The sequence below is a fragment of the Sinohyriopsis cumingii genome, chromosome 4, assembly GCF_028554795.1.
Source record: "Sinohyriopsis cumingii isolate HCF-2022 chromosome 4, ASM2855479v2, whole genome shotgun sequence".
Taxonomy (NCBI): Eukaryota; Metazoa; Mollusca; class Bivalvia; order Unionida; family Unionidae; genus Sinohyriopsis; species Sinohyriopsis cumingii.
In genome coordinates this window covers 138,983,392-139,007,184 of record NC_142964.1, presented here as the reverse complement: position 1 = coordinate 139,007,184, position 23,793 = coordinate 138,983,392, and the positions used below count along the sequence as shown (strand labels likewise).

Here is a 23,793-nt window from a genome sequence, read left to right as displayed (position 1 = left end):
TCAATCCCGTGATAGCTCAGTTGGTAGAGCGGAGGACTGTAGTACATTCAAAAGAGACATCCTTAGGTCACCGGTTCAAATCCGGTTCGCGGGAGTGTTTTTTTTTTTTTGTTTGTTTTCTCCCACCTTTGGGTATGTAATTTCTCCTTACCACACCATCGTAATTTTTATCATTTTCTCTTCGCATACATACAACCTCTACGATCACACACAGCAAGTGATGCAGATAACAATGGGTATGTTTGATACATTTTCATAAATTTAACATTTTGTTTATTTCGGGTTCCTAATCTCGGGGGAAAAAAAATCATGGAATGTGGATTCTGTAGAGCGGTCGAAAACTGCGTTGAAAGAAGGACAAGTTTAGACAGTGGCGTACTAAGGGGTAAATGGCGCCCGGGGCGACTTCGAAAGCCCAATGGATCTTGGCGCCCTAGGACCTCTAGCGCAAGTAGTTTTGTTTGGCGCCCGAAGAACTCTGGCTCCCGGGGCAACGGCTCCGTCCCTCCCCCCATGCATGTAGGGGTTTCCCCAATTAAAATAGAGCTTGACTGTGAGCAATATGGCATAATAACGCCTCAGTCTGTAGTCTGAGATATGACTGTGGTTATCGAAGACTATTTGCTGTCGGCGCCAATGGAATCAGATCGGTCAAGACACATTAATGTACTCTCCAGAGTAAAGCAGCATTGATCGTCAGTTATTGTACAATAGACGAAGCAAATCTTTTGTTGTGGAACTGGATTGTGGAGGTCTGTTACCGAGGGAAAGTTTATGCTATATTGCGTTCTCTCTCTCTCTCTCTCTCTCTCATATTGTAGTTAGATTTATACAGCAAGTATGATTGCTTTAACAAAATATGGACGTTCTTTATCGTTTGAATCTGTTTCCTCGATAAAGTTGCGTGTGTGGTCATTTTCATGCGTACATTCATATTTTTCATATTTATCCCTTATGTTATCGCCACTAAAAAGTAAATTGCGATTGTAGTGACCTCGAATGTGTGTGTGTGTGTGTGTGTGTGTGGCTTACTAAATTGGTTATGTCTAGTTTTGGGATAGAGGCTAAGCAGGTAAGACATCATTCAAGGTAATTTCTAGTTGTTTTCTTTTCTTTCTTTCTTTTTTTTTACATGCCCTACGATGAACCAACTAATGCAGAAAAATGTTCGAATTTGCTGAGATGAGCTTCTTTTGCCCTGTTTACAAATTGCAAAGTGAGTTTTGGTGCTTTACGACAGGTCTCATGCCTCGAGGCAAGTACCTGGGCTGATGGCAGGAATCGAACATACACCCTGCTGGTCATGAGTCTGAAACACTAACTACCGTAGTTCTATATAACAACTTCAGAACTCAAAATTTCAAATCAATCAATAAAGGGCTTCAATCATTAAGGTTTTTAGAACCACAATATTTAAAAAATAGCATTTCGAAACAAGTAAATTGTCCTGATTTTATTCTTTTTTTGTTGGTGGTGGGGCAGGGGGATTCATTTGACATTATTTGTTTTATAGTTTGATTCCTAAACCATTGTTAATATTTTGACCGTTAGTTCACTATAATAACCCGACGCGGGTTTCTCAGAAATAAATTGTAAGGAAAGCAAATTTATGTTATCTAATTAGATTGGAGTAATATAAATTTTCCGAGTTAGCATGTTCACCGCATCAGTATTTCTAATGGTCAAGTGTTCACAAGTCAGGTGATAATATTGATATCGCAGCTGTCTTTATCTTTTAAGCTCCCTTTATCACAGATGCAAGGTATATGTCTTTAGAGTTATGACTACTCTCATATCAAAATGAAGACATATATTTTAACCTGAGCAAAAGGAGTACAGATTATGCAAATTTACCGGTTAAAAACAAACAAGAAAAACCGTTATTGTGATGAGTTAAATATGAGATAAATAAGGTACATGTAGCTGATGTATGAAAAAGACAGCTTGTAATAGGTCAAGAATGAATAGTATGACTTGTATTAACACTTTCGAATCTCGCTTGTAACATCGGTAAAATCTCACACGCCGAGTTTGATCAGTTTACAGGACAGTGTATGCTGTTTTGCTGATGGCATTCTGAGAGGTTCATATGACGATGGGGACTCATTAGAAATTTGCCTATGGATAATACACCCATTCTTTCTGTGAATGGGATGGTAGTTTGTTTAAAATAAGAGAGATGGAGAAAGTATCATAGAAAGTATCAAGATTATAGAAGACAGAGGTTTTTACTTTTTATTTGATGGGGATCATAGGGTGATGGTTTGACGTGATTTTTTGTTACTATTTATCAGGGATTTTAATTATATTTTTAAGCCCCTTATTTTTCATCGTACCCTGTGTGGTAAGTAAAGGACAGAATGTTAGTTATTCCAAAAGGCATTTTAAGTATCATGTGGAGTTTCAAGTTACAGGCAGAGAACCCTATGCGTAATATACCGATATTCATATCAGTTATAAGGCCGACAAACTCCACCCTATTACATTTCTCTCCAAAAGAGATGGAGCATGTTAGAAATAGATAGATCCATCATGCCAATCGTATGACGTAATATTCCTTTCAGTTAGAGAGCAAACTCACATTCCCGCCAAGCACGTCTAACACTGTTAGCATATGTAACAAGACAATATCATCTTGTGGAGAAAAAAAAAAAAAACAACAACAAAACAACATATGAACTAAATTTTGTAACTAAATTCCCATCCAATACAAAAACAAAACTTACATTGGTACCATTTCTAACAAGACAGATTCGCCACACGTGGAAAAAGTTATGAACCAATTGTTTTGCAATACTTTTTTTCTTTCTTATGAAACATGTAGGCCTAATGTTAATTTCCACTTATGGCCTATAATCTTGTGACTATATTCAAAACTGGGTGCCAGTAGACCAGGCACAGGCAACTTTCTCCAAGGCGAGAGCCGGATAAGTGTTTTTTCAAGCTCGCCCTTGCATTCGACCCTAAAGTGATAAACTAGACTACTAAGCTGCATGCAACCCACGTGGTCACGAGCTAAATTCTAAGGCGTAAGCCAAGATAGTTAAATATGAAATGTAGGACACTTTAAGTCATCTTTTCTGATGATTCTAGCAGTAATAGAACTTGAGAAACAAATACAAAACATAGAACTTACTCAAAGTCATTTAAGCCAGAAATATAGCTCACATTGACCTACTTTTCTGATGAGGATGTAGAACATATCAAGATGCATCTCCTCGCCAAGTGTCATGATTTCCGGTAGAACATCATTTATACATAGGGCAAAAAAGCTTATGTGGTCATCAGCTAAACGCAAAACCTTTAACCCAATAAAGTACAAAATATAGGTCACAGTGATGTTTGTTGTATGGGTATGGCACTGTTAGAGATACATACAATCATCTGATTTGATGATTCTAGCATGAAAATAGTTTGAGAAATAAACATAAAACACAGAATGTATGTGAAGCGTGAAATACGGGTAATAAGGACCTACTTTTGTGATGAGGGTGTAGTACTTAAATGTCTCCCTCACCAAATTTCACTCTTCCATATATAAAAGTATGTATACACGGTGCAAAGAACTGAACTTTGAGCAAAACCATAATCAAAAACATACAAATCATGTACACATATGCACAAAGTTAGCTTACTAAGCCCCCTTCCGAAATGAAGGTCTTATAAAACCCACTCAGTAGTGCCTATCAATTAGGAAAAAAAAACATAGTTTAGATGTACTGAAATTGCGCGTTGGTATATGCTTTTATTTTGTGGATGTAGACACCCGGGGTTACGGCTGGGGTTGGGGGTATACCTTTGTAGAGGCAATATACGAATCAAATTTATATTTAAAAAAAAAAACAAAAGCAATAAAACTTATAGAGATTTTCTTCTCAAAAACTACTCAGCTTAATTTAACCAATATTGACAGAAGCTGTCATGGCATAAAACCCTTAAATGTTGCGTAAATGATGTTTCGAGACTTCATTTTAAATGTATCCATTTTTAGTACCCGTAATACTATTCGATTGCGGATTCGCATAAACGTGCAAGGCCTTTACGTCAGAATGCTTCCATCGAATTTGATCAAATTCTGTTAAGCAGGTTCGGAGAGGAGGTTGTTTAACAGTTCTCTATATTTAGTACTGAGGTCATATTTAACTGTAATTCGGCATCATTTTAAAAACAAGAGATCCAGGTGGGCATGATAAAACTTACTTGGCTGACATCTACCTAACAGACAAATGCTTTGGCAATTGACTAACAAATCTGGGAACTTATGATGCTTTCTGACATTTAACTGTTTTTCAACCTTTTCGTTATAGCAGCCTTGTTCGATGGCAGATCATCGTCATTAGTGCAGATCAGAAAGGCCTTATGCCTGCCCGCTTTCTATGGAACTTCTGTTGAGTGTTTTGAAGAAAGGTTATTTAAAGGTTATTTTTAACAATGTATATACTGCATAATTTAATGAACATGTCGGAAAAATATTATGCATATATCAAATGTACATTAAAAATGTTTGATGACAAATGGCAACTATAGGAACACCTCTTTGAATGATTCGTACCATACATGTATTTTCAAATCACAACAAGAATTTTAATTAAGGTCAGGTATATCCATATATGAAATTAAGCACGTGTGTAATGATGGAGGAAATAACCTCATTTATTTTGTTGTTGGGTGTATTAGAAGGAAAATGTAGTAGTTATATAATATACACATCTGCAAAGCAGAGAAATCACAAAGATGTTAATGTAGTAAATTGTCAAAGCAATATTTGTCCCCTAATGTATGTATCTGCTTTATTGGAAAATGATGAAAGAGAAAATAATCTTTGAAAATGATAATAACATCCAAATATTGTCAAATGAGTAAAGAAAATAGTTACTGTATAAAACTTGTCATAAGTGAATGATGAATCTACTAGTAACAAGCATCATGCATGTATATATGTATGTATGTATGTATGTGTGTGTGTGTGTGTGTGTGTGTGCGCGCGTGCGTGTGTGCGTGTGGGTGTGGCTACATACATATGGGTATGTGTATAACTGTATGTGTGTATATATGTGTACATGGAGAAAGTGGTTACAATAAATACTTTCATTTTTATTTTGCTCTCCCTCTCTCTTTCCACATTTCTGTATTGGGTTTAGAATTAGAATATAATACAATGTGCTAGTGTTAATCATTATTCTCTGTAAAGTAATGTGCACTTATACTGAATTGTGAGGTAGTCAGTAGAATGGTTTTCCAACTTACTGCTACCTATATATGGGAATTATAAATATGGGGGAAAAATTAAGAGAAAGCATACAAGCAATAAAGTTCTTTCAAATATTTTGTATAAAAGATGCCAGTCCGCCATAAAATAAGCACTACATGCCAAAAACAGAAAATCTGTAAACAACGTTGTCTCAAAAAGCGTGAACTAGAATTTAATATAATTTGCAAAAGAGCATTCTGAAATAAATGTCTCTCAGTATTGTACAAAATAATACTAATCTGGTATTTTAAAAAAATGGCTGAACACTGGGGGTGAAACGATATAAATGTGCCGCGTATCGATACGATTCACGATGCGCAGCCAGCGATACGATACATATCGATGCACATATGAACTTGATGGTCTTTCCATCTTTGGACGATAAGTGGTGCCCTTTCATGTATTTTGACATTCTTGGTGGATTTCCAGTATGCAGACTAAAGATAGACATATAATTATATATTTATATGCAATTTTCATTAATGAGAAGATATCAACAATTCTTTCAAACAGACTACCTCTTGGTTGCAGTGAGTTTTATCCAACGTTTTAGGACATTTAATGGTGGATTCATTTAGCTCCCTTTGTTTTGTAAAACATGAATGATTTGAAAACAGATTATTATCAGTTTCTTGTTTCAGTTACACTTGGAAGACTTTACGATGTTATTTTCAAAACAGAAGAAATAATTTCCTCGTGCAAAGAAAATCTCATCGTGAACAAACTCGGGCATTGAGGATACGGTTAAATACCAACAAAATCTATTACATTTTATTTCCTGCAGATGGAAAAGACTGCTGCAACCACAGGTACTTGTATTTATTAGTGAAAAAGGAAAACTGCTGACTACACCCAGTCCTATTCTACAAATGTTTGCTTACACAAGGTGGTAAACTTGAGCAGTTTGAAGTCTGTCCCATCGCTCATTCTATGCTAATTTCATTTATTCTATCAACACCTTCATTCACTGGTTAACTATCTCTACATAAAAGAGAGAAATTCCAAATTTGTTTCCCATGTACAATTTAAGGAGAGATGATGACAGGATTTTATCTTAAGGGAGACCTCCCCCTTTATCAAAGAAGAAAGGAGAGGAGGAAGAAATGGCCATTGGTCAATATCTAGACTTTATTATCTGTCTCTCTTCCTGCTCGACTTCCTTATACCTCTAATAAAATCAACATCTTTGACAGATGTCACCTCTAGTTGTATAAGCATTAATCTGTTAATTAGTTCTCAGCATACACTGCTCCTTTGTATCAATATTGTTCTGTGCTTCTTTCTGAAGGGGCATACACATAGCTAGCTTTGTCAGCTTGAATATGTTGGGAAACTGATCTTTGTGATTGTTATGTACAATGTTCCAGAGATCACAGATATTATCTTTTGGATACATCTGCTCCAAAATAGGATTTTTCACTAGCATAAATTTCCTTGTTAAATCAGTAGGTTACTGACTACTATGCCAAATTTCTTATCTGTTCCATAATGTTGTATAAAGGTATTTAGTCCATCAATGCTTGTGTAGACAGAGGTATTGAAATAAATATATTTACTTCTTAATTGCATTTTTAACCCTTGTTTTAATCAATTTATCGGTTTTGTAGCATATGATCCGCAGGGCAAATTTGATTAATTAAAAACGAAAATTGCATTATACTTTTAAATTGTCTGTATTTTATTTAGGCTCAGTATTCTGCCCTTTATACGCATATAATTTTAAAATATCACTGAAAGGGTCATGCCGTCTATTTTTTGTCCAGCAAGAATGTACATGTGACTCGTATTTAACGCCATTTCGGGCTAAAAATCACTCCCTAGTGTCTTCATTAACGCTTTCCCAGCTCCAATAAGTTGATATGCTTCATAACTTTAAAAATTACTGTCATCATCAGTATCATCAGCAAGTATTTGCCGAACGAAATCATAATGAACCACGCTGGGAATCAGACATTTTGGGTTTTCTAGGCAGCCCGTATTTTAAACACGCATTTGTAAAACTTTCTTCTTGAATAGTTCAAACTACGCCGTAAGTTTTATTCCTGGGCACATTGTTCTAATCAAATTTAGTTTCATAACCATTCATAACGTGCTTGAAAAACCCAGATGTGGAACAGTTGCTACCCGAAAAACATGTCTTGACAAGAACGGTTAAATAAATATTGATACTTTGCTGAGCAAATTTTCATATGTGGGACTTTCAAAGAATTTGCGGGAGTTTTCGCGTTTGACTGTGTTCCAAGCGCGCGAATTTTCACGATTCGCGCAATGGCACACACTGACAGCATCTCTCCGCTTAAGTACTTGACATATCTAATGACTTTCATGCAAAGTCTTTCTTTGGCTCTGCCAATACTTCCTGTTTGTCACGCAGAGAATAAGCTACACTGATTTCTGATTGGTGATTATTGTTTAACCTGGAGCGGAACAAGCAGTAACATCAAATGAGAATTCAATATAACATATTTCAACGTGCAACACACCGGTAGCGTAGTTTTCAAATCGACCAAAGGAGTCAAGATACAATTCAAAGTAGAAACTTCGCGTTAAAGTGGCTATTAAATGATGAGTAAAGTACTTCCTTATACATGTGGATCACGTTTGGAATGTATAGTGTGTGCTGAACATACTTCTGGGTTATGATAATTAGCATAAAATGGGGTGGTGGGGGGTGGTGGTGGTGGTGCAGATTATGAACCATGCCACTTTGTGTTAACTTGTAGACGGCGAATGGGTATTCTCAAAATAATCTTTTTCGTAGTTACTAATAAACATGAGTACCTGTGACTGCAAATGCTGTTTCAGATGGATTATAATTTTACAGAATAATAAGGCAACTAATATTAATTAGTCATGACCTCTGAAGACTAAAATAACATGCATACGGTAAGTATCGTTTTGTATCGATTCTCCGTATGTTGTATCGATATGTGTATCGTTTCAGCAAAAGTATCCATGCATCGATATATCGATGAGTCGTTTCACCTCTACACACACACACACACACACACACACACACACACACGAAACTTCAAAGCAGTTTTTTTCTCATAATAAATAAATCAACATAATTGGATAAATTTCAATATAAAGCATCCTTTGAACACCAATACGTTTGAAAAATTTCTTTTTAATTTGGTTTTTAGGCAGATGTCAGCCGCGTGAGCGATCTCGGGCCCACTTGGGCATATTGTTTTCAATATTACTTCCTGCTTAAAGCTGTCATTCAACCAAAGGATTTGATTTACTGGGATAAAAGGTTTTGAAAAATTAATGGCTACGGTGTGACTCATCGTGACCTATTTTCAAATGGAGTGGTGCATATTTGTATCAGTAGCACTCAGACCATGGTCCAAACACTGTAACAGATGGCAGATATTTGCCACTAAGAACCAAATCTTCAAACTCAGGTCGTCGTGGCCTAGTTCTCGTTGGTATCAAGAATCAATCATTTCAGAAGACTAGGTGATTGTTGCCGTTTTCTTATCGATGATGATGAACACAATTTGCATTTTATAGGGCAACTTTCATGTTGCATATTTAGTGCAATGCAAACGTAAAGGAAAACTAGGCAAACTTTGAACTTTCGTATTTACTAAACACAGAAGGGGATTTTCGTTTAGTTTTAACAAAGAAGAGCAGACAGTGTTGAATATATATATTGAGGTAACGTTTTGTTTAATTCACATTTTCATACTATATGAATTTCACTTGCATGCATAATATTGCTTTATAATTTGTAGTAAATTGTTTACCATGTTAGATATTAACATAAAAAACAAAAAAAACCAACTGATATTGTCAGGATATCTGATCACTTGCGCAAGTATCCAATAAGGAAGTAAACGTTATGCATATTGAACAGGACTTTTATGATAGATCTGGTTACTATGTAGATCATATGTGTGTACATACTATTTGAAGGTCAGCTTATGCGGATTTCAAGGCTCGAATATGGGTGTAATGTTGGATGTTATTTCTGAATCCTGATATGTGATGATTTAAACCCGAAAGCTGATACGAGACTATATAGATTTCTTCTTCTTCCAATGTTAAATAACTCTCTCTCCGTTCATATATGGAATTATCATTATTATAGTTGCATAAAAAGTGGGCGTAAGTGATATATAAAAGAAAATTAAACATTTTTTCATCTATATATAACAAAAGATGAGACTTTCTTTTATACATAAATTGTGTTATTCGCAAACTTCTAGGACTGCAAAACAATTGGAGTTCAGTCTCTTTTATCATGTCATTGTTCGGATATATCCGTCTTTTTCATATCAATTGACTGACTAAAATGTATGAGCATGGCAGTGTATATGTGACTCAATAAAGCAGGAAGAAGGAAAATTAATAGATATAAAATCTATTGTGGGGTTGGCACCGATAAGAAAAGCACTGTCGAGGGATCGTATTCTTGTCTTTTTGGAGTCTCTACTAAGCAAAGACAAAAACAATGTAACTTAGAGAATGGAGTTTCCTTGCCTCGGTGCTACTCGGAAAAGCATCGTACAAGACAAATATTGTAACCTTTCTACTGTGATGTCTTTGTCTCGGTACCAACCTCAACAATGATTATTTTTGTCGGGACCATATAGCCATTAATGTGGTGATGTGCCATTAGGAATAATTGCATTTTTCTCAATTTTTGAATTCATTTTAATTCCATTATGAGTGCTCTTAGTTGTTAATATGCAATCGGCATCATTTTTAAATAAAGAACTTGACGTTATCAAATTGATAAATTAAGTCATGTCAGTTGGTCTGCTGAGAGAGCATTCATAACCATGCCCTACTCGTTTGCAGAGCATATCATATACATTCAAAGTTTTCTATGTTGACACTTTAGCTAATTAGGATGAATTAAGCTACATGAGAAATAGTTGACAAAATAACACGACTAACACTACTGCAATAGTGACAGTGAATTTTCAATCTGATTAAAATCTGATCTCCAGCAAAGTAGATATATGATTTTAATCGGATTGCTTAAATCTCTACAATGTGATTGTTTATTTGATAATTTTCTGTTAACACCTCTGACTTGTCCTGACAACAATCAAGTACTAACGATTCATTTACAGTACACGTGAAACAGAAACTTAAGTCAGTGATCACAGAGTCTGAAATACCGCACATTATCACATTGTCTTAACAGGCAAGTGGTTACAGATGAAAACAATAAGAGAATAAAGTTGGTTGAATTCATAAATCAAATGATGCAATAATGAAAGCTTTTGTATTTCGTATCGCTCATGTACTCTTTGTAATAACAATAAGACTTGTGTTGATATCTTCCATTCTTTCCTCGAAACGAAAGGAATTCTCTAAATCCGGTATTCCTAGCTATCGAGAGAAACCACTGGGGAAAAATAGTGGTCTACAGGAAGAAATATAGGTTCAACAGAATCTCGACTACCGTAATATACTGCATTTTTAAAAATTTAACACGATTTGAGAATATACTAAACAAAGTGTCTCGGATAGGCATGTGTACAGAAAAAGGTCAGTTGTATGCCATCGACAGAGACATAATGGCAGCCGCATTTTTCATTTAGGCTTTAATAATAATAATAATAATACTAATTAAGTAGGATCAACCGAAGTAATATAGTGGGACGAATAACACAAAAAAGTCATACAGGTAACAAATCTAAATAAGTCACATACCATATAGTACACTACGCATATAAAATCACTAATGAAACATTTCATAAAACAGATGTAATATTACAACAGTACACACACACACACACACACACACATACACACCCCTTTTCCATGAAAATTTCTACAAGATTTTATTTTAATGCTCAGTATCTTTTTGGAAAGATGCTAGCTATTTTTCACGGCCAGTTTGGCAAAGCACTGGAGGAATCTGTACTGATTAATTGCTCATCGTCTTAAAATGTATTTCCGACGGCAATACGCTGTCCATCAAATTTTGTTTAAATTTGTTTGCTATTCTGGTTGGAACCACGAACATAGCACCGCAGTTAAGAGCCATCCACAGCAATACTCGATTCTACATGTATTGAAATCCTATTAAATTGAAGGAAGGCCTAAATATGATGTTTGTGTATTCTGATGTCGTCGAGTACAACGTCATAGGAAACACAGTTGCTCCGTTACTGAGAATCGTTCCTCTGAAAGAAGATTCTGCCATAGCTGCTTACGACTAAGGAGGAAAAAAATATCACATTCACCAAGAATTTGAATATCCTCATGAACTTTCTATCAGTAAATCATATTTTGACAGAGTCAGTATTAGTATAAAAGGAATTCTAGTACAAAAATTCTATTATCCAAAGAAAACGTTACCTTGAAACAGAATTTTCGAAAATGATTCTTAACGAATTATTTAAGATGTATTCTGTGTATCAAAGAGTAACTCGATAACAACAACATGGGTTAGGATATATATTAGACTATCGTACGGTGGCATCCATCTTGAAACACATGGTCACTCAATGATTGCATGCTTTAAAATATTTAGCTTTGTTGCAAGGAAAAGAATTTCTTTAAAATATACTAAGCGACCAATAAAATCCCTAAGAATCATTGAAGAAAGCAGTAAAAAATTATTAAAACAGGAAAGGCCTCTTGGGTTACCAAGAAACACCTATAAATTAGTTTCATACTCCTATCGATAGCATTGATTCCTCATCAGTAGTTAAGTGGGGCACTAGAGCCTCAATGGGAATTAGCATTACAGAGACCCCTGGGCAAATATAGCCTCAATGGAAATTTAACATGGAGAAAAATCGTGGGCCACTCTAGCCTCAAGGGGAATTTAACATGGGAAAAAGTCTTGGGCCACTATAGCCTCAAGGGAATTGAACATGGGATTTTTTTTTTTTGATTTTTTTTAAATTTAAATTTAAATTTAAAAAAGGGGTAGGCAATGGAAAGGCTATCTCTTTTCGAGAAATATGGCTGGCCCTGAAAAGGGCCTTTGGGTTTTCTTCTTCTTCTTCTGCTTCTAATTTCTTCTTTTTCTCCACCAAGTTCTTATTTTATCTCCTACACTCTTTCTCTTCTTTTCTTTCTTTTTTTTCTCCTGCTCTTCTTTCTTCTTCTCTTCCTCCTCTTCTTTCTTCCTCTTCTCATTTTCTTCTTCTTTTTCAATTTTTTCGTTCCATTTGCTTATTCTTATTCTTTCCTCTTCATCCTCCTTCTCCTCCTTTATCTCTTTCATGACACCACTAATCTTGTCCTTTACCTTTTTTAAGTTATTAATTTCCATCTTTACACGATGGGGACTATAGGAATAATGGTCTTCAACGAGTCTTATTAACATCTGTTCCATCATTCCTAAGTTGTCTAAAACGTCTTGCAATGTTTGTATTTTGTCCATTTGGTTAGAAGCCATCTTCTTTGTAGAATGGTTTGAACGACGAATACTGTGGGTTCTTATAGTGAAAGCGCGGACGTGAAGGAAAACATCCCCCTAAGAAACATAAAATTGATCTTACCTAGATCATGACCAAAAGAAACAACGCGCGGACCTAAAAGAAACACTCACTCACTTTTTTATGCTACCCATCACTATTTTAAAATTTTTTATAAATCACTTCAATAGACTATTTACATACGCAAAGCAATCCAATCTAACCCCAAATCTACACCTCAAACACCAAAAAAAAGACATCATTTTAATCTACTATCCATACCAACTTACTTAAGCACTTACAAACACAAACACACAAACACATACCCTCACATTTAAAAAAAAAAGAGTTAGTGTTTATTTTCACACTACTCTACCTACACAAATTGGCAAATCGATCGTTATTTCTTTTCTAGAGTATTGGGGTAGCCCTGAAAAGGGCTGTTTTTTTTTGTTTGCTATGGCAATCTTTTAGTTTCTAAGAATGCGATGTCCTCTGAGGATAGACTTTCTGGCGATAGGTCTGCTTCTTCGGAAAGAGAAGAAGAACTCTTTGGTGTCGATACGACAATCGACAAAGCCTCTGTCAGCTTCAGGTTCTTGTTGCTGCTGTTTTTGTTGTTGCTGCTGTTGCTGCTGTCTCTGAAGTCTGTACTTCTCTGTCCATTCTTCTTTTTCACTGTTCATTTCTTCTCTGAAAAGCTCTTCTATCAGGTCTTCAGTGATTTTTAACATTCTCACATTCTCTATTTCTTCTGGCTTCGGTATCAGACTGTGTCTGACCCTATGCAAATTCACGTAGGCTTCGTTGAGCTTGGCTAGTTTGGAACACATCTTCTTAGGAGGATGAGTCGACAATGGATGGTTAGACTGGAAACAAACCGGTTCTTAAAGTCAAAGCGCGGACGTGAAGGAAAACATCCCCCACACGGTTTTCGAGTCGCAATGTACAGTGAGTGTCATGAGAGGGATAGTAAGAAGTCAAAGAGCATCAATCCAACATTCTTATAGCTAAACAAAAGACAAAGGCATTTTTTTCAAAACACAACATTTTTATTCAAAAATCACTTAACACTAACCAACAACAACTCTAACATTTTTAACAATAATCCAACACTATAACATCAAACAATTTTTTCAAATCACCACATTTTTTTCTCAATTCACAATCTACTTTAAACAGGGCTGACAACGTTGTGAATGAAATTGTGATTTCCACTGTTGGAAATCATTAGGCCATTGATGGACACTACGTTTCCTAGCTTGAGACAAAAGATAAGCATAATGGTCACAAAACCATCGATCTACTTTCACATCATTTCTTGAAGAAGAACGAGGATCAAAATGAGTCACTAAATGTTCTAAGGAATAGCCCAGGCTTCGATGATGCAGAAAATACACGCAATATTGTCCACACACCAAGGAATCTGTGCCTTGTAATTTCACATTATTGAATCGGGTGGTCTGAGCATTTCTTCTCATAAAGTCGATGATATCGTCTTCCAAAGGGGGCAATCCGTACGAATCGAAATATTCCACACATCCTTCTTGAGGAAAGTAGACGGCTACCCAGTGGGTTCCTGGGAGATGACTGTCGTCCGTGTTGATCACGTAAGCTTGATGGTCTTGAGGTTTGCGATGAGGGAGTTCATCTTTAGCACAGACGACAGGATTCCAAGAAGCCGTATACGAACTGTGGTTCAAAAGGTAATAAAGTTCCCAGGTATCCATTGATTTGTGTATGTTTTTTTTCTTCTTCACAGGTAATAATAAGTCGTCAATTCGATCCTGACTTTTTGCTTGAAAATGTCTGACGAATAAACGGTTATTTGTTCTGTTTCCTCACTCTGATTCAGGAGAGCTTCGATACGATGGATCTCTTGAGTGGTTAATGGTGGACAAGAATGTTTACGCAAGTCTTTATACCACTGATGCAACACGTCTTTGTTCGAGATGAGACTCCAAGCTTCGTCCAGATACTCGTCCAATTTTTCTTCTTGACTCAACATCAGGCATTTATCGTGTTGAATTTGACTGGGATGATCGTTTTGACATCCATAGCAATTTTTCTTGATCAATTCCGTCATTTTGTCGACCAAGTGTTTGGCAAAACAGGAGACTAAATGGGCTTCTTGTTCTGGCCATCTTGACTTCATCATGATCACTTCTTTTTCCACGGTCTCCTCACATTTCATGTCCAAAGTTTCTCCACTAGGTAAAGAGGGATAACAGTCTTCCATGGTTTCTAGTAATCTAGGATGACTTCTCTCAAACTGTTGATTTCTATCGTATTATCGAATTCTGCATACAGGATGACATTCACCGTTTCATCAGGGTCTCGGTCTTTAAACTGAATTTCCACACGAATCTGGCCAGATTTTATAGGGTGGAAATGTCCCTCGTCGCTGCCTTGGTCTGGAGTGAAATCGAAAGCCCACAAAGCATAGCCTCCTGCATAATCTTCGTACGTAATGCCGTGACTGGTGTTGGTTCCTAACTGGCCGGTGGCTTCGTACAGGGACAAGTACGATCTCAAGTAATTCTTCTTGGTAAAGTCAGGTTCGAAAGGTCGGGTACACAAGGTTTTGCCATCGCGACTGACTTCGATTTTGGACACGCCAAAGTGTTGAAAGTAGAAAGAATTTTTTTCGGCAGCTCCGTTGAAGGCTGTATTCTCGACGATACCAACGATCAAACGTTTGGGTAACTGTCCTTGGAACAGATGATCTTCGATCATGGATCGCTGTCCCTTGGGAATGGTGAAGGTTTTCACTTCCACACGTCGTATGGGATACTTGGCAGTCGTTCTGCTCAACGTCTGATTGATGTCGTTTCCCACTTTAGGTAACACTTCCACACGGCGTACGTAGAGTCTGGCTTCTAGGATTTTGGTTTTGTAACCGTCACTATCAGCCAATAAATGGAAAGCGACACTGCTACGATTCAGTCTCAGGCGGACATCCACCCCGTTCAGCAAATACTTTTCTTGCAACCACATGTCCAAATGCAAACGATCCATCAGTTCTAAACTTGTGTCGACTCCCGTGATTCTCTTTCTTCGTTCTACAAATCCATCATTGTTGTCTTTCTTTTCATCAGTTTCCAATATTTCAAACTTGGTAGGTTCGTCAGCTTCCCATACCACACAGGCATTGAGATGAGTGTTCTTGGCGTCTATTCCGTACGTCAAGAGATTTTCCAGGTAGGCACGATAAGGGTAAGTATCCATGCTGCTACTGACCAGTTTGTTATTCAAGTACAAGTCCACTCCACTGAAAAAGGAATGCATGAAATTGTTGACGGGAGCTACTGCTTCATCGTCTATGGCACCTCCAGTCTTATCTAGAATTTTGACTTTCAGGTACAAGTAACTGCTATTCAGATCGATGTAATCTTCGGGCTGTCCTTTGATTTCAAACTCGATGGGAACGGAATCGGCCAATGAGGAGACGGGATGAAATTCCACCCACTGGGATTCTTGCATGGTCATCATGGTGGGGGGCATGGCAAACAGATCCAGTTCCGTCTTGGAACAAGCTCAAGACTCTCGGTGCATCATTTTTTTTTGTTCTTTCTCAATAATCGAAAACGTCTAAGTCTCGAACGGTTCTTCTTTTCTTGGCCTTTCTAGCTTGAAGTCTGGTGAAAGGATGTTTTCTTCGTCGTCTCTTTCTGCCTTGTCCTTGCTGAATGCCTGACTCGGTAGCGTGCAGGGCATTTATAGGTGTTTCTCGGTGACCCAAAATGTCTTTGCCCGTTTGCAGCAAGACATTTTTGCCTGCCCTCATGAAGGCTTCTTTAGGGTTTTGTTTGTCGATGATGACATTTTGGAGAAATTCTTTGCCTTGCGTCAGTGCCGCATCTTTCAATGCGTGCAATCCGCGTGTCACCATCGGTTTCAACACCGGGGCCACCGAACGAAAGGCCGATTTTAACATATCTCCTAAACCGTGTCCTCGCTGTCGAGCAACCCCTCGGTACACTGGATACATGACTTACGAATCGTGAGAAACCGTTTTCGAAAATGGAGTTTCACCGTGACTTTTCCTTTGGTGAATGGAATATTTTGTCCCAAATCTCCTTTTATAGTAATGTTGACCGTGTCCAAATAGGAGTTGCTGACAGGCAAATAGTGAGGATGTACAAATTCGCGGTGGACGTGGAAAGTGTTTCCACCTTCCTCGTCAGTGTTCGTGGCAGAATCCACTTTGAAAGGAATGACACGCAGTAACGGCACGGAGGTGTGTCCCACCACGTTATACTCCACCACATCGGAGTACACAAACATCAAATTCAGTCCTTGGTTCAGTTCTACCGGGGCACGAAATAACTTGCTAAAAGACTCGTTGTCGTAAACGATGGGTAATTCGCTTTTCTTCATCATGCTCATTCTCAGGTTCATGTCTCCGCCCAACATGTCATACAATTCAGGACAAAATAAAATGGACAGGATTTTACTCCGTTCAAATTTCATCAAGAAGCGGCGAGCTGTTTTGTGGTACTCCATGGTGACACTTTTGTTAACATGCTCCAAAGCTTTCAGAAACACGACATTAAACCTGGAGGCTATGGTGCTGACCAAATGTTGACCACTAAAATAATAGCCTGGGGAAATGAACAAGTGATAGGTGGTGTACTTTTGTGTACGGGTTTTCTTGTCATATTTGACATTGCTATCCATCCACTGTTGCAATTGTTCGTCATGAACTTCCACATCAAAAAAATTTTGATTGGGAAGGACATTGAGGACTTGGGTCGGGTGAATCATTTCTACTAAAGCCACTTCCCAATGGGCTTCGTGATCTAAGGGGATGGCCTGAGGTAATTTGGCCGTGTAACAGCACAACGTGTTGTGGGGAAACACCTCCATGGAACTGTCACTGGGTAAGGTTAAGTAAAATTGGTTTTGGTGACTCATAATTCCAGAGTTCTGTGGCTGTCCGTGGGGTTACTGGACGTCAGAGGCGTGTCTCCGCCCAAAATGGGGTTCTGATTGTGGTGATTGGAGTGGTGACTGGCACTGGCACTGGACACAAGGTTCCCGTTGGAAGAGAATTTCAGGGAGGGATTGGGAAGCAGGTAACCGATGCAACTGCTCAATAAAATGGTCCACAATTGTTTGTCTCCTTGTTGCAAACTCAAATTGGCGATGGCTGCCCCGATGACACAATACACCACGAAGATTTGGCAGAAAAAGACGATTTGCGTTTTAGGCACACGTTCTCCACACCACACCCACAAGGGTTGTTTTTGTAAATCTTGCACAGAAGAACTAGGTGAATGAGGAGTGGTCGACGTAGCTGCGTCTGCTGTGTGAAAGGGCATGATGGTCACTTCATTTTATAGTCGATGACTTGCGAAGCATCGATCCAAGAATCAAAACTGGGTGGATATCCTTTCCAACGTACTTTGACTTCTTTGACATGTCGTTTGCCCACTTTACGGGTTCTGCGTTCGAGAATGCTTTCGATGTCGTACACGTCGTCTTCTTTTTTGGTGACACGTTGTAACTCGGGCAAATAAAACGTTCCTTTGAGCACTTCTTCGTTCATGTCTTCTAATTTATAGACGGCAGGATGACGGCCATGCACTCGTCCAGTGACGCGAAACAATTCGGTCGTCCAGTTAGGTAAGTAACCTTTGTCGAAAGTGCGTTTGGTTTTGCCAATGCGCACCCAATCTCCTACGGCCAAGTCTCCACTTTTCTTGGGGACAGCCCTCGTCGGGGACGTACCAAACAGGCGCTCAAACACCAACACTTCGTTGTCGGGAGTCACGTCTTGCGGGGCACGTCCAATGCTTCGATGGTAAGATTGGTTGTACGCTTGCACCAGGTGCGGTAAGATGTCGATGTACTTCAGAGTGTGGTGATGCGTAAAATATTTCCACATGCGTTCTTTCAAAGTGCGTTGAAAACGTTCCACGATGCTGGCTTTGGTTTCGGGATTCTCGGTGGTAAAAAAATGAATGTCACGTTTCTTTAATTCTTTTTGGAAAGCTTGGTTCAGAAATTCGGTACCTTTGTCCGTTTACCACCGAAGAGGGTGACGACCGCTTTGTTTCAACACCCGTTGCAGGGCTCGCACTAACTCGCTGCTCGATTTGGAAGTCAAGGGCACGACCCAAGCAAATTTGGAAAAGACGTCGATGACACAAAACAAATATTTGTAGCCACGATTGTAGCTGGCCAAATGAGAGACATCGGCTAAATCGGCTTGCCATTGATGATCGATGCCTTCCACTCGGGTGCGACTTCTGGCAAACTTGCGTCGAATGGGTTTGTGTAAAGTGTAGGTAGCTTGTTCTTGTAACCATCGTTGCACTTGAGGTAAACGGAGACTTTTCAGTCGCGTTTTGGCAGCACGATACAATTTTTGAACTCCTGCGTAACCTGCAGGATGGGACGGATCGTAGTAAATGCTGGCTAAGACTTTTTCCATTTTTTTGTGTTGGTTGGTGTGTTAATAAGGCACCCACTCTTGGAGGATGCTACTCTTTTTCTCTTGGGGTATTTTCTTGGATTGCAATGCTTTGCGTGTGCGACCGGCAATAGGTGTTGAAGAGGAGGAGGATTTCTGAGCGGGGGATATTGGTTCTTGTTTCACTTCTGTCTTCACTTCTGTCTTCACTTTCTTTTTCTCTTGTGATGAAGAAGGGGTGGCCATAATCTTTTTAATCTATCCAATTCTGGAGGTAGGTGGTGTTGTTAACCTGCGTACTTTTTCTGGTGGAGTTTGAAACCCTTCTTCTTCTTCTTCTTTTCCTTTTTCTGTCTTGGTCACTGGTACTGGTACTGGTACTGGTGATGGTGCTGGACTTTTCATCAAGGTCTTAAAATCTTTCAGAGTGGGTAGAGCTGTTTCGTCTAAAGCTTTCTGGTGAAAGAGTTGCAGTCGTTGCAAGAGTTGACCGTACTTTTGCGATTTTTCTGTTTCGGACAAATCTTGGCGATCCATCAAGGACTGCAATTCGTGTTGTAACTGGGACATCTCGCTCAAATTAGGATTGGGAGGTAAATGCGGGTGTGTTGTTCTTGCCACCGATGGTATTCCATCCATCGTTTGTAAGGCACTAAAGCTAGTTTTCGTCCTTCCATGGGGTTGTCAGGGGTCGATTCTGAGATCTTGGAACTTCCGAGGCCTTTTTATCTTTCTCCCACCAGTCCTCCCAACATGGTTCTCAAGACTCCTTTCAGTATGGGGCCTAACAAGAGAGGTAAAATACCTCCACGTTGCACTAACATCTTCTTTTTTTGACGAATGAGAATTTTCTTTTGAACCATTTGGCGAAGAACGTGATGATGTTTGCCTAAGCATTGTTTCTGGTGTTTGGACAAAGGGATCGTGCCTTTCAAAACGTTCAAACAACATTCGCACAAGGTATCGATGACCTCTTTGGAGGCTGTTTGAATGAGTTTTTTTCGTAGGGGTGGAGAAGCTTTGGACAGGCAGATAAAATTTTCCTATGTTTGGCTAAACGTGGTGGCAGTCCTTTCCTTTTCTTTCCTTGGGGTTTTCTGGAGGGTGACATCTTTGAGACTTCAGGAGCACCAAAAAACACTGATACCCGACTTGGTCACAGGCCTTTTTTATACTGGAACGCGTCGCGACTGATTGTCTTTACGTCGTATTAGTTTGAGGACAGGCATGACACGTCGTGCAGGGGTACGTAACGGACTAAATCGAGCCAGTTCTTGCTTGGACAAATCCAGTAAACTTTGTAACATGCCCGATCTTTCTTGAACTTTGATTTTGGGAGAAGGTACTTTGTGAGCAGCAGCCACTGCCACTAAATTGGAAGGTCCTGCCACTGGGGAAGTTCTTTTGGGGGTCATCAACGGAGAAGTTCTTGGTGTGATCAACGTCTCCAAGTACTCTTCAGTTCTGGGTGTCATTAACGGAGAAGTGGACAAACGTGAGGCTGCCGGAGACGCAGTCACCGCCGTGGCAGGTCGTGGTTTGCGAGTGTAAGGTTGCGTCCTGGCCGAAGTGCCTCTCTTGCGACTAGTTTTCTGTGGACTTTTCTTTTTCTGGGGACTTTTTCTGTTTCTTTTTCTGAGGGCTTCCTTTCTTTTTCCGGGGTGGTGTCTGGTAAGAGGAGGGTCCTGCCACTGGAGAAGTTCTCCTTGGGGACCTGGTCTTTTTCTTCTTGGGGCTTCGTTGGACTTTTGTCTTGGGTATAACTTTGGGGGCATTAGGATCCCATCTTAAGAGTGAGCGAATGATGACCCTTCCTAGAGTACCGCTCCCTCCAGGTTTCAAAATGATTTGTTTTTTGGTTTGAGTGTCGATGCGGGGATCGGCCAGTTGGACCAAAGCGACTTTGTTTCGATCAAAAAAGCGTTTGGTTTGATGAGGAATCTGAATGATTCCTTGGAGTAATTGACGTGCCGTCACCGTGATCCATCGTAAGACTTCTTTGAGACTAGCTTCTAAGACACGAGCTCGTGTTTGTGGATCTTTTTCTCGACTGATGCCATACAAGGCACGAATCAATTTGACGGGAAGATGCGACTGAAGGGACGTCATGTTCGCACTGAGAGTGAGACAGACGAAAAAGGGTCTGAGGTTTTTATAGATTTTTTTATGTGGAGTGAAATGAAGTCGAGGACGGAGACGTGTACAGGACAGGCCCTCCGTCTTGGCACCAGTGGTGAAACAAGTGGGTACGAAATCGCAAATACTAGGGGGTCGTAGGTTTCAAATCGACGAGTAAATAGGCATGTGGAGTTTGAGTGGCATCGTCGTACGCCTGAGTCAGCCAAGGCGTTCCTAACTGTTTGGCTAAGACTTGCACTTGCGATTTATCTCGAGGGCTTTTAAACAAGACCACGTAATGCGCATTGAGACTGATGGTGCGATGGGCTTTACTTTGTTGAAACAAATTTTGGGTGATGTAAACGACACTGGCATTACGGTGATGCCCTTTGCGCGTGAACCAAAGTTTAATTTCTTCTTCGTCTTCTCCTAACATGTCGTCAAAAATGACCAAATGGGTTAGACGGGAGTCAGAGACGATGCCGTCGTCTTCTTTAGGAATGCCTTCCACAAACACGATGGAATCGCCTTGACTTTCTCGCAAGAGGTTGTACGCCGATTGCCACTCTTTGTAACACCACACGATCCGTTGAGGTGGCCGATCGATCAAATGATGTTTATGTTCGATCAAACGTTTGACGAATTCGGTTTTGCCTGAACCGCTAGGTCCAGCAATGAGCATGTTAAAGGGATGGCGAAGATACAAAGCCTCCCAACTGGCACGATCTAAGTGTTCGTCGATGACTTTGACAGTAGAGGAAGAGGGAGCAGAGACAGCAGAGGTAGCCATAGTGTGAGAAATGTCACTTGTGACACGAAAACAAACAAGACAAGAGTTTATATACTTTTTTTCAGAACACGTTTATTGAATGTTTTTTTTCAAACATGAATACGAAAGACAAAAATACATAAAAGCCAAAGGCTTAAGTACAAGAATAAAAGGCACATGATAACCATGAACGTGGAATAAAAACAAATGTCTGTACAAAACAACCACATGTTTTGGGTAAAGTTCTAACCAGTTCTATAGTAGGGGGTAAGGTCACACAAGTGTCCTCCCGAAAGGGTCTTTCAGGCCTGTCCACGACAGTCCCGTCCTGGGTGACGGGTTCTTCTGGCACCGTCACTAACACGGGTTGAAAAGTAACTTTTTTCCTTGAATAACTCTCGTGCATACTGGGCCACCTCTTGGGTCCAAGCCAAACCGATCTGGTTTCTTCTTCGTCAACGACATGGTAAGTTACTTCAATGAACAATGAACTATCAATCTTGCCTAGGGTTCCTTTTTATATACAGACCAATACCGACGTGACCGTACGGCAACGTAAAGTGATTGGGAAGTCGCACTCGCTTCTGGTATACAATTTGATAGACTTTTTCCAAGGATCGACTGACGATTTGGTGAGTGGGTAAACGTACAATCTTGTTCGGTTGATAGGTGGTCACTTTAAAGTTTCCATCCTCTCCCGATTGCAAGGCTTCTTTCAATACCCCAAAGTTGACCACTCGACTGGTACGATGATTCAGAGTCAGTCCTTTCACTTTGCACGTCGTGTGCACTTCTCCTTGTTTGTCCCGGTATTCGTAGCCGTAATTTTTGGGGCCGCCACTGACGAAACTCAGAATCTTGTCGTCGGGATGCTCGTCTGTCCAGGCTCCTAAACGGTCTCCTTCGATGTCAGGGTGATGTTGAATCGGGTGATGGATGTAAATGCAACTCTCCGTGTCAAAGTACAGGACGCGATCCCCTAACAGTTCTAAAGCTTCGTACAATTTTAAGCGAGCATGAGCTGTCACGTAAGCCGCAATGATGACATTTCCAAAAGGGTCGTCTTGTACAAAGTCCAGATCTTCTTCGTAATTGACCAAGATCAAATCCTCTCGAACGACGTTCACGTGTTTCATGTATTTGGTTTTGTCGTGAATCATCTGGAAGTAGCGGGAAGGTTCTGTCAAATATTCGGTCTTGGGTAAACACGGTCGTTGTGCCATTTTACCCCACAAGCAATTTAACATCACTTTGGCAAACGATCGCCTGCCTTCGTTTTTCTCGATGTGGTCTAAAGAGATGCCTTCTTGTTGGTAGTATTTCTCTTTGAATTGTATTTGGTCTTCGGGAGTGTGACACCAGGAAGGATAGCCGCTGGCTTCTTGTTTCAGTTTCAAAAAGGCATCCACGTAGTCGGCGAAAATGCCTTTCTGAGTAGGGTCACCCTTGTGGTACTGTTGTGTCTTGGGAAAGTGGCAAATTTCGTACACTTCAAACAGTTGGTATCCCATGTCCAGAGCTTTGAACAATTCCACGCTGACCCAGGTTCCCGTCAAGGCACGTTCTTCCTGGCTGTGATGGCAAGGTTGGTCCTGGTTGCACGTTTCGGCACAAGTACGGCACAAGGGAAACATCAGTTTGCCTTGACAATGGTGAGGTAAGACGGGATGGTATAGGTTCGTGGGAGGCAAAACTTTGCTCTTGATCAAGCCTTCGTATTGTCGAATGTTTTTCAGGTCGATGTGTTCCGTCAGCAATTGCGGGTGCCCTACGGGAAAGCGACAATATTTGCACACGTAGGGATACAGCGAACACACGTCCAAGTATTTGATTTCTTCTC

The 23,793-nt window shown here is 39.6% G+C and overlaps 1 non-coding gene across 1 annotated transcript; it reads left to right on the top strand.

The window, feature by feature from the left end:
• The first annotated feature begins 5 nt into the window (after window positions 1–5).
• Trnay-gua (transfer RNA tyrosine (anticodon GUA)) lies at window positions 6–94 on the top strand. Its single transcript is given in 2 exon segments — window positions 6–42; window positions 59–94. It is a non-coding gene; the product is annotated as a tRNA-Tyr (tRNA).
• The last annotated feature ends 23,699 nt before the right edge of the window (window positions 95–23,793 follow it).